Consider the following 15,771-nt stretch of genomic DNA (forward strand, 5'->3'; position numbering starts at 1 on the left):
CAAATCAAAAACCACTTGGAAATTAAACAATATGATTCTCCAAAACCAAATTGTCAAAGAAGGAATCATAGAAACAATCAACAATTTCATTGAAGAGAATGACAATGATGAGACATCCTACCAAACTCTGTGGGATGCAGCCAAGGCAGTACTCAGGGGGAAATTTATATCCTTGAGTGCATATATTAACAAATTAAGGAGGGCAGAGATTAATGAATTGGGCATGCAACTCAAAAAATTAGAAAGTGAGCAAATAAAAAACCCCCAGATGAAAACTAAATTAGAAATACTAAAAATTAAGGGAGAAATTAATAAAATTGAAAGTAAAAGAACTATTGAATTAATAAATAAGACTAGAAGCTGGTATTTTGAAAAAACAGATAAAATAGATAAAGTACTAGTCAATCTAATAAGAAAAAGGAAAGAAGAAAACCAAATTGACAGTATTAGAGATGAAAAGGGAGACCTCACCTATAATGAAGGGGAAATTAAGGCAATCATTAAGAACTATTTTGCCCAATTATATGGCAATAAATATAACAATTTAGGAGATATGGATGAATATTTACAAAAATATAAATTGTCTAGATTAACAGCAGAAGAAATAGAATACTTAAATAATCCCATATCAGAAATAGAAATTGAACAAGCCATTAAAGAACTCCCTAAGAAAAAATCACCAGGTGTGTGTCCATGGGCTGTTCATTTAATTTCACTGAGCCTCTGTTTCCTCATGTGTAAAACGAACATGGTCCTTCTAACTGTGGCTGACTTTTGCATAACATTTAAAGGTTTACAATATGTTTTAGTATAGCCTGATTGCATTTGATACTATAGACAAGCTTAAAGAGACCTCAGAGGTCATCTGGTCCACCATCTTTATCTTAAAGATAAGGAAACAGAGGCTTGGAGAATTTCTGTGCCTTATCCAAGGCCACACAAGTATTAAATGCCAAAGGTGGGATTGGAATCCAGGTTTTTTTTCAGACTCCTAGGGACAACCAGCATAGCAGATAGATTGGGCTTGGAATATGGGTCTTAAGTCTTGCTGCTCTCAGGAGCAGGCCCTGGAGCTGCCAATGACTTAATGGGTGCCCCAAACCTGCTTTAACTCTTGTGCGCTGGCCTTGGCACTGTAGGTGGGGTGGGGTGGGAGAGGGGGTTGCTCAGCTCGCACTCTAGTGAGAGCTGTTTCACCCCTTTATAGCATGGAAATATCCTGATTCCACATACCTTCAGTGCTGCGCCCTGCTGTGGGGTCCCTTTGTTCGTCTGGATTTGTTTTTATGTCTTCTTGAGGAGTCCTGTATGCTTCAGTTAGGAGAGGTCCAGCAGCTGCTTTTTACTCTGCCGCCATCTTAACCTCCCAGAGTCAAGACATTGGGCTTGGAATATGGAAGACTCATCTTTGTGAGTTCAAATCCAGTTTCAGACACATTGACTAGCTGTGAGACCCTGACCAAGTCACTTATCCCTATTTGTCTCAGTTTCCTAGCCTGTAAAATGAGTTGGAAAAAGAAATGGCCAACCTCTCCAGTATCCTTGCCAAGAAAACACCAAATGGGGTCATTAAAGATTCAGACATGACTGAACAAATTTCAGACTCCTGAATCTGTGGTCTTTCTACCATCTTATGATGTCTCCCTTCACCTCCTGTAAATTAAATGTCAAATTAACCTCATTTTACAGATATTCATCTCATTGGGTTGGAATGAAGATCAAAGATCTTTGATCCTAATCTTTCAAAGGAGATAAGGAAGCCAAAATCTATGGTCAAACCCATGGGGTAGGGGAAAGAGAGAAGAATTTAGCATCCCAAAGACCACAGTTCCAACCCTCATTCTATTCATTTGTAAAATTATTCACTTCACTTAACTGTTTGGGCCTAAATTTTCTAATCTGTAAAATGGACTTGCTAGTTCCTAAGGATCCTTTCAGCCTCAAGTTCTATGATCCCTAATGCAGGATTAAAAGTTTAGCTGTTATTATTGCTGGCTGGATATCGCCCATCCTTTCCACCTAGCTGTTCAGTCCCTTTGAGAGCAGGTGCAAACTGATGGGCCTTGACATTGAAAAGAAGGGCTTCCCAGATTATATTCCAACGCCTGTCTTATAAACAAAGGAGTTTTGTCTTTTACATGAGGAGTTTTACAGCCACTCAATCAGAACACTTCCGTTTTTGTTATGAAACAAGCCAGTTTTATAACACATTACAATGAAAGTTCTCAGGCAAAGCAGGGAATGAAATTGTGAATGAATTTTTTTTATCTGAATTTGCTTTATATCCCTAGAACAACATTGTTGTGGTATTTGAAAGGAAGCAGCAGCCCGATTTGCAAGTGCAGCACATAACCCAATTCCCATCTGATCTCCCTCTCCCAATTCACACTTAACTGGCAGGTTGGGGCCCCAGAGAATGATTCTACACCCCAGGATTATAAGGCCATTATGCTTGAGGGGCGTGGGGTGGGGGTTTCTGGTGCTACAGCTCATGAAGCCCCATCCAATGTGCCACCTCATCTCGCCAATATCATGTATCCAGTTGGCTAATCGATTTATCTTTAATACCGATCAATCAATTACCTTTTACAAAGGGAAATATTTAATGAGAAAATATAGCAAGAACAAGAGCATCAAAACATTCCCTCAAAGCAGGGAATATATTCTCCCCTCTGCACATCTACTTGGTCCTTGGGGAAACTAGTTGTTCCATTGTTCATTTGTGTCTGATTCTCCATGACCCCATTTGGGGTTTTCTTGGCAGAGATACTGGAGTGGTTGGCCATTTCCTTCTCCAGCTCATTTTACAGATGAGGAAACTGAGGCAAACAGGGTGAAGTGACTTGCTAGTTAAGTGCCTGAGGTCCAGAAGATGAGTCTCCCTGACTCCAAACACAGCACTCTAACCACAGCACCACGTAACTGCCCCAGATAAAGTGGACTCACACTTAAACTGGAGAGGAGAAGAGAGAAGGAAGGGAAGGGAAGGGGAGAGGAAAGGAGAGGAGGGGAGAAGAGTGCAGCGGAGCTGGAACACTGGTTCCAAAAGGAAGAGAGAAACAGGGAAAGCATTCCAGGTATGGAATAGAGCCTGTCCAATGTGTAGCAGCAGCAGGAGGTAGAATGGCGAGTGGGACAGCCTGGCTAGAAACGTAGATGTGTGAGGGATGGAATGCTAAATCATTCTTGAAAGAGAGCCTGGAGCCAGGCTCTGCAGCACTTTCAATGCCAAACAGACGACTTTGGATTTTATCTTAGCATGCCTTTGCCGGGTCAGCCGTTGTAGAAAAACGAGTTATAACTAAGACAGGACGATCAGGGCTTTGTCCAGACTGTCCGAGTTCACAGGACACTGAGAACACTCGTCACCTCTCAGCATCTGAGCTTAACACCTTAAAAAAGAAATTACCAAATACTTCTTCTCTTGGTGGCCATTTCCTAGGCAAGCTGCCCTCACCAATGTGTCCTAAGGTTTCTCTAACTCTGCCTCATAGAAAAGATCTAAAAGCTTTAGAGCCCAGGAAGGACCTTAAGAGGTCATATGAAGTGGCACAGGGGATAGAGCACCATGCATGGTATCAGGAATCTTTGTGAGTTCAAATACAACCTCAGACACATACTAGTTGTATGATCCTGGGCAAGTCACTTAACTCTTTCTGTCTCAGTTTCCTCATCTGTAAAATGAGCCAGAGAAGGAAATGGCAAAACACTACCATATCTCTGCCATGAAAACCCCAGATGGGGTCAAAGAAGATTTGGACATGACTGGAAAATGCCTCAATAACAATAAAACTGCCTTCAAGCGCCAAATAGAACAGTTTACTGAATAGAAACAGTGACCTTAATCAGAAGCTAGCTGGAGCAGAAAATGGAGCTCTGGGCTTGGAGTCAGGAAGACCTGAGTTCAGATATGACCTCAGACACATCCTAGCAGTGTGGCCCTAAGCAAGTCACTTCACCCTATTTGCCTCAGTTTCCTTATCTGTAAAATAAGCTGGAGAAGAAATGGCAAACCACTGGAGAGTCTTTGCCAAGAAAACCCCAAATGGGGTCATAGAGTCAGACGTGACTGAAAAAATGACTCAACAACAGTCCTAGAATTGGAGATCTCATGCTGAAATGGACCTCAGAGACCACAAAGTCCAACACTCTCATTTTACATTGAAAGAAACTGAGGCCCAACAGAGTTTGTTAAGGGACTTAGCAAAGTGACCTGAGTAGTAAGTGGCAAAGTCGGGAGTCAAACTGGCCAAGGGTGAGTTTGCAAGCTCTAAAGTGCTGTCCTTCCTATCAACATGCCCAGATCACCTCTTTTGCATGATGGAATCAGCTGATTGGAATGGAGGGTGGAGGGAAGGCTCTTCTCCCACCGCCACCCCACCCCACCATCAGTCAGTAAATATCCCCATGAAGATCTTGGCCTTTTGATCCCATTTTCATATAAATTCTTTGATTTTCGCAGCCTTCCTGTAAAATGTTTTAGGACTTTGCTATGATGTATTTAGGGAACTGTCAAAACATGAATTGATGCCGTTTGAGCGCTTCGGCAATGGGTCCCTGTGTGGTAGTAAAAGGCATTTTCATGGCTTAACTGTCAGAAATTCAGAATAACGTTACGCAACATGCCTTGTAAACCTTAAAAAGCCTTTCACCATTTTTTAAAACACAACCTTATGGTCTCGTAATGCTCCTATACAATCCCCCAAAGAAATCATAACCATCCTAGGCTTCCTCTTCAGCTGATGAGATTTCCACCGCCCCTTCCCTGAGCTTTCCCAGGGCTGTTTATCACTGCCTGCTCTCCTCATTTACAGTTGGGAGGAGAGACCCGATCTCATCTCCATTCCCACCAGGAGCCGTCTTTAGTTAGGAACAACACAACGTGGCCTGGGTTTAACTTCAGTGGAAGCATTCCCAGTGTGTTTCTCCCCAGCTGTGTTCACAGCTTAGAGGTGGAAAGGAATTCACTGTCAGCCTTATCCCTCTTTCCCCATCCCCAGATGCATCCACTCCGCTCTGAGGCCCAATCTGCTGATTAGGGAGATGCTTGGCCAGGAAGCCAAATCAGGAGGGACCCTGGCCATGCTCGCTTCCCTCCCAGCTCAGGTAACTCTCCGGATCACCCCAAACTCCTCATGAATAGCCCTCCCTGCCATTACCTCCCCAGTCCTCTCGGCTTTCCAAATCTCCTTCATGCTTCATCTTCCCCATAAGCTTCTTGAGGGCAAAGACTATCTCAATGGCAGAATTCGGCACATTGCTGAGTAAGCAATAAGCATTAGATAAAATCTCTTTATTTTTCTATCTAACCCAGAAAGGGCAGAACCACAAAATCAGCATCCTTCATGTTCTAGCTCAGTGATTCCCAAAGTGGGTGCCACCACCCCCTGGTGGGTGCTGCAGCGATCCAGAAGAGTGGTGATGGCCACAGGTGCATCTATCTTTCCTATTAATTGCTATTAAAATTAAAAAAAATTAATTTCCAGAGGCACTAAGTAATATTTTTTTCTGGAAAGGGGGAGGTAGGCCAAAGAAGTTTGGGAACCACTGCTCTAGCTCGACCGAAGCAGGAAGAACCATGCTGAAAAAGAATTCTCTCAAATGTGCTTCCTCGTGCCTTCCCTCTGACTTTGCCCTCAGCTGACTCTGTCTATAGCTGGTTTGTGCAGAGTTCTGCCATTTTATCTCCCCCATTAAACTATAAATTTATCTCCAGCACTTAATATTGTGTCTGGCACATAGGAAGCACTTAAATGCTTATTGATTGATTGTTTGACTAAAGAGCTCTATTAACAGAGAACCCACTACCCCAGGAGAGAGACAATTACTCTACTTTGGGAAAGCTCTTATGGTTAGATAGCTTTTCCTTACATGGAGTTGAAATCTAGGTTATGCAGAGGGTAGAGAGCCAGACCTTGAGGCAGGAAGACCTGAATTCATACCTGGCCTCAGAGACTCACAGCATGACCCTGGACAAATTCCATAACTTAGTTTCCTCATCTGTAAAATGGGGATGATTATAGCATCTGTCTCCCATGATTGTTGTGAGGATCAAATGAGATAAATGTTAAGAAACAAACTTAGTGCCTGACATACAAATATAAATGTTAGCTGTTATTATTATTATAACTATAGTGGATAAAATATAGTGGGCCTGGAGCCAGGAAGTCTTGAATTTAAATCCAGCCTTAGACAATAGCTCCGTGACCCTAGGCAAGTCATTTCACCTCTATTTGCCAAGGAGGTAGCTAGGTGGTTCAGAGGATAGACCTCTGAGGCTAGAGTCAGGAAGACCTGAGTTCAACTATGTCCTCAGACACTTACTAGCTGTATGGCCTTGGACAAGTCACTTAACCTCTGTTAATCTTAATCCATTGAAAAAGTAAATGGCCAACTACTCTAGTATCTTTGCCAAGAAAACCCCATGGCATGGAATTGGGATCCATAAGATCCCAAAGAGCTGGACATGGCTGTACAACAACAACAATAGTAATTATTATTGTTATTATTAAATCTGCCTTACTGAAACTTCTACCCATTTTTGGTAGTGCTGCCCTCTGGGGTAAAAGCAGGATGAGTCTATCCTTTGCATTCAAAGAGTTCTAATATTTGAAAACAGCTGACATGTTTCTCCCAATCCTTTTCTTCTTCAGACAAAAGTTTCAATTCCTTCAAGCAGCCTTTGTCCAGGAAGGTCTCCCTTTGACATTTTGATCATCCATGCTGTAGTCCTCTAGTTTTTGAATATTCTTAGAAAGAGGCCGGGCACAAATCTGAATGTATTGCTTCAAATCCGATGGGCTCGAGGCAGCTTTCAGTGGTATGGTTGCCTCTCTTACTTAGGACACCACCTTACTCTGGGCCATTTCATCTTTTGGGGACTGCCAGAGTGTTCTTTGGGACCCTGAGTGACAAAATGCTGATGACTCCTCCTTTACTTGAATTTCTAAAGTCCCCTACAATGAATGGTTCTCTTGGGTGGGGTCTGTACTTGGCAACTTATTATTTTTGCCAGTTTAGTCATTGCCCCAGAAGACTTTTCCCAGAAAAAAATAAAAGAGAGTGGAAAGAAAAGAGAAGAGACGATCATCGTCATCTCCCCTCCTCATCCCATCCCCGTCAGTAGCCCTGGACATCACACGTAGCCTTCCCAGCATCTCTGAGGAAAATTTTCTGCAACACTGATGACTAATCATGGATAAGCCAAGCCTATTGGTTCTGATACAGAATTCTTTGAAAGGAAGAAAAGACTTCAAGAAATGTCACAGATGTGTGTCATTCATCACTGGATGTGAAAAAGATCTTGGAGACCGTCTAGCCCAGCCCTCTCAGATTATAAGTGAGGATGTTGAGACCGAAAAGGAGGAAGTCACTTGTTCAAGGTAATACAGTAGGAGACGAGAATTCAAGTTTTGTCTTCAGTCTCTTAATCAAGTGCTATTCCTAATGAATCACTTAGGAATTTACGAAGCACCTGCAGCAGGTACTGTGTGAGCTGCTAGGGATGCAAATAAAAAGAGTGAAATAATCTCTTCCCTTGAAAAGTTTGCATTCTAATGGGGAATACATACATGCATTCATTCATACATATACACACATGTATACATGTACTTCTCTGATCATGTGTAGATTAAATATAAAGAGAAAAAATACAAGGATATTCAAGCTAATTAAGCAGAAAGTCATTTAGCAGGGCACTAGCAGTTAAGAGAGATCCGAAAAGGCTTCATGTAGATTGTGCACTTGAACTGCATCTTGAAAGAAAAGAGAGATTCTATGAAGTCGAGGGGAGGAGAGAGAATGTTCCATGGAAGGAGAATGTCCAGTACAAAGATTCAGGGATGAGAGATGGAATGTTATGTGTGACAAATGGAATTTCCAGCTTGGGATATCTCCTCAGGATGGCAGAATAAACTGGAACAGAAAGCCTATCTCAAACAACTAGTCCCGTAAAGATGAAAAATGGAGTACCAGAATGAATAATAACAGGGAAATCTTAGGAGAAATTGTGTTAAATGATTTTTTCCAGCTTACATCTCTACAGAGACAGCAAGGAGCCTACAGGCATTAGGGAAAGGGTCTGTTCAGAAAAGTCTGACCTGCGAGCAGAGGGCATTAATGCTTTCCCAGGCTTAGCGTCCAAGGACAAGCCAGAAAAGTCAGGAACATTCAGCTATGTCCCTCGAAGGAGTTGGGTGCCTAGATTAGGGACCAGTCAGAAATGATTGAAGGCTGAAGCTGTTTCTTAGATCTTGGACTAACCTGTGAAGGTCCAAACATCAGGGAAATGGTTAGACTGTGCCCTGGATCAGTCACACAATTCACTGGTCTACGATTTCTCTGAGACCACAGAAGAACACAATATTCAATACAAAGGGGAAGCAGTGACAGAACCTTAAACAACACAGATGAGGACCAAATAAATCCCCAGCATTCCCTAAAGCAGTGTGCAGAGCCTGGTCTTGACCTAGACCCAATTCAGGAAGTAAAATTGGGAAAATGAGGAAATAATAGAAGATACTCATGATAAAGAAGTATTATGGATCCAGTGAACCTCATACCACAAACACAGATGAAGGGAATAATTCCATAACATCTACAAGCAAAGTGTCAAAAACACTTTTGCCACAAGCTCTTGAGAGAATCCCTGAAAAAATAAAGTAAGAGTTTAAAATGGTATTGTAACTGAAATGAGGATCAAAGAGGCAGTAAGTAAGGCAGAAGGGCTTGGGAAACGTGGGAAAGAATCAAAAGATAAGATAGAAGGGAATATACAATTAACAGCCATAATTATGAATGTGAATGGGATGAACACATCCATAAAACAGAGTAGCAGAAGGAATTAGAAAGCAGCATCCAAAAGCTATCATTTACCAGAAACATACTTGACACAGAAAGATTCACAGAGTTTTTAGATTCATTTATTTTGTGCGATAACTTTAAGCATAACGTAATTTTCCTGTTTATCTTATTTAATCAAGACTACATATACTGTTGCTTTCTCAGATCAAAACGGCTACCCTGGCTTTTTTGAGTTCATCCAAAACATAATAAATTTTCCTCCAGACCTTATTTTAGCTTTGTGTAAAAGAAAGGGCTCTAAATATAATAGAAGTGAATGGATTTATAGGAAGAAATAGACAAGTTAAGTCGCTCTCCTAGGGTTACGTGTGTAATGAATGTCAGAGGTAGATTTTAACTGTCGATCATCTCAATCCCAAGGCCAGCATGCTTTCTCTTCTGCAATATTTTCTCTATAATCCATTTCAATGTAGAATAATTCAATTCATTTCCATCTAGAATAAACTGTTAATTAATATCTCTTAAGGTATAAGCAGGCAAGCTGGAAAAATAGATAGAGCCATAAAATGCAACTGTGCTTATTTAAAACAATCAAAACAGAATCCTAGAACCTGAGTCATTAGTAATCTCAGAAGAATATGTTGCAATTCAGTGTCTAGAGAGCTGTTCTTGGAATCATTTGTACCTGGGTTCCTGTCCCACCTTTGTCAGATCCTGGCTATACGATCTTGAGCAATTCATTTAATCTCTGAGTGCTACGGGTAACTCTCTAAGACTAGAAGCTGAAGAGAATGTCTCTGCCTGCATCTATAGAAAATGATTTTTGTTTTGCTGGCTGGAAGTTCTCTTTACACTGAAGAAATCACACATCTAAGTCTCCCCTTGAACCTCCCCCCCCAAAAGGAACATGGAAAATTATTTATCCCAAACTTCTATCTGATCTTCACTCTCGGCATTTTCCATGGTGCTTGGTATACTTTCTCTGCCTTGTCCCTTGCCATACTTCTTTCTCAGAGGATTGTCATCAAAACAACGGGATCATTGCCTCTGGAAAGAATGTGTCCATGCGCTGTCCTATTTTTCCACCCGGAACCTTTATGAATTCTCAGACCAAAACACTGGTCATTGGCCCATTACTTTCTGGTAAATTCTCTAAACTTTTTGGCATATAAACTCCTTGAGTCTAGCTGGCACTGTCCTTTTTATCCTTAGTTCTATAAGCAGCAGAGTAGATAGAGTTGGGCTAGGAGTCAGGAAGAGCTGAGTTCAAATTCTCCCTCAGACACCTACTAGTTGTGCAACTCTCGTGGGCAAGTACCTTAACCTTTGTTTACCTCAGTTTCTCGCATATAAAATGAAGATAATAAGAGCAACGACCTCACAGGATGGTTGTGAGAATCAAAGGAAAGAACATCTGTTAAGTGTCTGGTAAAATTTATTAATAAGATCTGAAAGTAATCAGAATAGAATCCTAGAAACAGAGTCATGAATAGAGAGCTGGCCTCAGAATCAGTAAGACGTAGAAGTCCTCTACTTACAACATATGTAAAGTGCTTTGTAGCATTATTAAATGCTAACTATAATAATAATTATTAACATAACACCTGGGACCTCATACTTCATAAATGTCTTTCATTTATTCATTCATCCATCATGCAATCACTCCCTCACTCATTCCTGATACAAAAACTTCCAGCCTCTAGTAATAGGGAACCCACTCTTTGGTTTCTTTTTAGGGACAACTGTTATCAGTTAAGAAGGTCCTAATGACAATTATATGAAGCCTGCTTCCTTGTAGCATCCACCCACTGGTCCTGGTTTTGCCTTCTGGGGCCAAGCAGAATAATCTGTTCTACTAAAGCCATAAAACATTAGAGCTGGAAGAAATCTTAGAAATAATTCAGTCCAGCCCCCTCCTTTTACATGACCTTCACTGCAACTATTTGAAGACAGCAATTATTGCCTCTCTAAATCTTGCTTTCTCTAGGCTAAATATCTCCCCCCCACCCCAACTTTGGTTGAACCAATCTTCATGTGGCTTGGTTCCTAATCCACTTAACATCAGGGTCATCCTCTGGATATACTCTGGCTTGCTCAAGTCCTTCCTAAAGTGTGGTGCCCAGAACTGAGCACAGCCTTCCAGATGTAGAGTCTTGACAGCAGAGTACAGTGGGACCATCACCTCCCTTGTTCTGGACACTGAGACTATTTATTAACGCAGGCTAAGGTCTGATAATGAAGTGTACCTTCCTCCTATGTCAACCAAGGACATTCTGAGATTCCTCTTCTTCAAGTTTGTAAGAAAGAAAGAAAGAAAGAAAGAAAGAAAGNTAGTAGGGGGCAGAGGAGAGAGGGAGAGGGAAATAGAGAGAGAGAAAGAGAGAAAGAGAAGATAGACAGATGGCAGAGATAGAGTTAGAGAAAGATATTCTTAGATATACAGAAATGGATATATGTCTGATATATCAGAGATAGATAAATGCCTACCTATAAAATATGCATATATTTACCAATGTGATTTTTATATATCAATATGAGTTTTATATATTTACATATATTTTATATAAGTATATAAAATATATGTAAAATATATAAATACATTTTATATATTTACATATATTTTATATAAATGTATATATAATATATGTAAATATATATAAAATATAAACATTATATAATATAAACATATTTTTATATATTTACATATATAAAAACCATATTGATTGGTCAGGCAGAGCAACCAGAAAAGAAGAGACATCAGGAGATGAGAACTGTTGTCGAGTATTTGAAGTTTGCCACAGAAGAGGGTTTAGACATTTTGTCTGTTTGGTCCTTGAAGGCAAAACTAGGAATAATATGGTAGAAGGGAAGGAGCATTGTTCCTGGAGTCAAAGGATCTGGATCCAAATCTTAGTTCTGTCAGTTGCTACTCATATGACCTTAAGTGAATCACTTAAACTCCCTAGATCTCTGTTTCCTTAACTATAAAATGAAGAGGTTGTACAAGATGGTGTCTAGAGTCTTTTCTGGTCCTAAATAAATGAGTCTGTGATCGAATAGCTAAAAGTTGCAGACAGGTAGATTTCTGGTAAGATAAAGGAAAAATTTCTAGCAGTTTAGAGCTATCTCAAAATAGATTATGTTAAGAGTAGTGAGTGCTTCACTTTCAGAAATATATAAGTGAGATTTAGATGTGTAGAAGAATTCTGAGCTCATTCTCCCCTTAGAAGGGGGAGATTTTGACAAGGAAACCAAGGACACGATTACTTTAATAGTCTAGGTAAGGAATAATGAGTGTCCGAGCTAAAGTGGTGGCTACATGAATCATGGCAAAGGGTTGAATGTGAAAAATGAAGAGGCAGAAAAGACGAGATGTGGTCTTTTAATCCCTGGCACCTAGCAGAGTGCCCAGAAGTTTCTACTTAATGATGGAATGATTCCAAATCTCAAGTTCTGTGAAGAAAAAGAATTGGGGTGAGATTTTTGGACATATTGCTGCAATGTTGAAAATAACATATTTTAGGACTCATGATCAAGTAATTAAAAGGAAAATAGTTGGGGAACCTGCTGACATTTTTATCCTATAAATTTTTTAAAAATGTTCTGACCTGTGGAAATAAGAGAAGTCAGCATCTTATACTATTAACATACTGGTTGATATACTTAAAAGGATGTCAGTAGCGATTTAACATTCCAAAAGATGATGAAGATTAACTTTAAGATTAAGGTTGACTTATTGATTTATCTCTGCTTTTCTGTTTTATTGAGTGCTTCAGAAATCAAAAAGTAACTTGATTTAGGCATTTTAGTGGTTTCTGGAACAAGATTATTGAAAGTTATTGAATTTTCCTATTGGAGTCTCCTATGCAGTTGTTTTGGATTGTGCATTGAATGTTTAGAAATGCCATAAAAATGAGAGAGAAGGAGAGAGATAGTTAGAGACGGAGAGGAGAGGAGAGAGGGAAAGAGCCACAGAGATAGAGACAGAGACAAAGACATGAATAAGAGAGCGAGAAAAAAAGAGGGAGAAAAAAGGAGAAAGGAAAAGAGGAGAAAGAGGAGAGGGAAGAGGAAGGAAAGGGGAAGGAAAAGAAAAGAGGGGAAAGGAAAGGGAAGGGAAAAGGAGAGGAGAGGAGGGAAGGAAAGATCTATTTTATTTTTCTGAACTTAGAGTCTTCCACAGGAGAAGCAAATTGAGCAGTGATATCAGATACATTAGACATTGCTTCAGATCAGTTTTATTTATACCAGGAAAAATTTGTGGCTTAAAAGAGGATATCCAAGGACATAACAACAGGGCCAAGGGAAAGATGGTAAGGGTCTAACTAAATCTCTGATTCTCAGAGATGTAAGGATATAGTCACATTCCAAAGAGACTGAATGCAACTGTCACTCAGCTGGAGGAGGAGGTGATACCCAGGTTTAGGTAGAGATGATAAGAGACAGCTTGGTATAACAGACAGAATGTTAATTTGAATTCTGTAAGAAAACTTGAATTTGAATCCCTTTATAGACACTTGCCAGCTATGTGACCCAAGACAAATTCTTTACCTCTTTCAGCTCTCATCTCTAAAATTGGGATAATAATAGTACATATTGCACCTGATTGTTGTGAAGACCAAATGAGATAATACATGTAAAACACTTTGTAAATCTTAAGGTATTATATGAACGCCAGCTATTGGCATTATTGCTATATATTGATGAGATGACCAGAAAACATGTTATATGGGGATGGGTTGAAAGAATTGAAGATGTTTATATTGAATAAAGAGATATTAGAGGAGGGAACAGGAAAATTATCATAAAGTATCAGAAGGTAGAAATAAAGAAGGACAGAAGGAAGGGAGAGAGGGAAGAAAGGGAAGGATGGAAGGAAGGAAGGAAGGAAGGAAGGAAGGAAGGAAGGAAGGAAGGAAGGAAGGAAGGAAAGAAGAAGGAAGTAAGTGAGGGAGGGAGGGGCACAGAAAGGGAAGGATAGAGGGAGGTAGAGAGGCTAGACTTATTCTGCTTGGATCCAGAGGACAAAAGGAGCAATGGATAGAAAATGAAGAGTGGCAATGTGGGGCTTGGTGAAAGGCAAAACAACCTCATAACTGGAGCTGTCCAAAACAGTAATGGTAGTAGGTTCCACATCAGTAGAGGTCCTTAAGCAAAAGACTTGATGGGCATTTCTCAGAGGTGTTGCAGAGAAGATTCTTGTTCAGTTTTAGGTTTGATTTGGTAATTTCTGGTGTTCAACACTTCCAGCTCTGAAATTCTTTATTTATTGTTAATATTATCACATATCTCCTTCATGATGGAGAAGCCGACGGGAAAGCTCATACTCTTCTCCTGGCTGTGCACACATGAAAACCCAATAGCTATCAAATATATATTAAGTGTCTGCTATATGCCAGGCACTGTACTAGGTTCTGGAGACACAAGTACAAAGAATGAAATACTACCTACTAGCAAGGAGTTTACATTCTAATGAGAGAAACAAGTACATCTAAAAATATATACAGCATAAATGTAAAGTTAACAAACACAAATATATACAAATATATACAAAACAATTAAATACAAGGCAGCATGGGAAGGAGGGCAGTAGGAAAAATCAAGAAAGATTTCACACAGAAGATGGTGCGATGCCTGAACTACATTTTAAAGTTAGAAACAGAGGTAAGAAGAAGTACAGAGTTAGGTGGCTCAGCAGATTGAAAGCCAGATTTAAGAACAGGTGGTGCTGGGTTCATATCTGGCCTTAAACACTTCCTACCTGGGAAACTCACTTATACCCCATTGCCTAGCCCAGTGATGGGCAATCTTTTGAGCTTGGTGTATCAAAATTCACCAAAAAAACAAGTATAACTTGAGTGGTGTGTCACTTCAAGAAAAAAAAAAACATAATTTTGTGATATTTATAGTTTAAATAACAAAAATATATAATTGTAATATATAACTGTATTTAATAAACCAAAATAGGTAAATTAATATAGGTAGAGTTGTGTAAAAGTGAAATTTGGGAGATGTCATCTAAAAGTATATATATTTTCGTTGGACCACGGGAAATGTAGTTTGGTCCAACGAAAATATATATACTTTTAGATGACATCTCCCAAATTTCACTTTTACAGTTGTCATCTATAGTGCACAGAGTATACACTACACTCATCCTCGGCATGGGGCCCCATACTTCTCTGTATGCAGCCATGTGTCATCAAAAATGGCTACACATGTCAGTGCTGACACACATGTCATAGGTTTTCCATCACCAGCCTAGCCCTTACCATTCTTCTGCTTTAAAAACATTACATAGTATTGATTCTAAGATGGAATGTAAGGGTTTTAAAAAAAAGACATGCATTCCAGGCATCAACAATGACCATTTTAAAGTCATGGAAATGGGAGGTAGAGTTTTCTGAGTGAAGAAAAAAGGGAATGTCAATGTAATTGCATTGAGGGGGTGTGGTTGTATAAGAGTGTAGTATCCAGTAAGACCATTCAGCCTATTTAATCGATCCCATGGACGGAGAAAAAAAATAAAGACAAAACACCTCTTTGACTAGTTTTTCCTTATCTTTAAAAACTAAGACTAGCCACAGATAGAAAATTTAAGATATCATTTATGAAAGATCCACTGATATAGAAAACAAAAGCAAACCAGGTAGAATATTTGAAAAAGAAAATGTCTTCTTTGTGTGGACAATAATCCCACTGTTTGTTGTCAATATTGTCCACCATATTCTTTAACTTGATTCAAAAGGTCCTGCCAGTTGAATTGATATTTCAGCCCGGTCTACAAAAATAACAGTAGTTTCTCATCTCCACTATACCTATCCCTAGCTTTCCCTTATCTTGACAATTAGTTCAAAATCACTGAATTTAAATTAACTTGTTACAGAAAAATCAACAAGATGCTCATTCTTTATTATAGATTCTGTCTACATACACAACAAAAAACAACTTTCCAATCATTCCATAATT

This window comes from Gracilinanus agilis, chromosome 5, assembly GCF_016433145.1.
Source record: "Gracilinanus agilis isolate LMUSP501 chromosome 5, AgileGrace, whole genome shotgun sequence".
NCBI lineage: Eukaryota > Metazoa > Chordata > Mammalia > Didelphimorphia > Didelphidae > Gracilinanus > Gracilinanus agilis.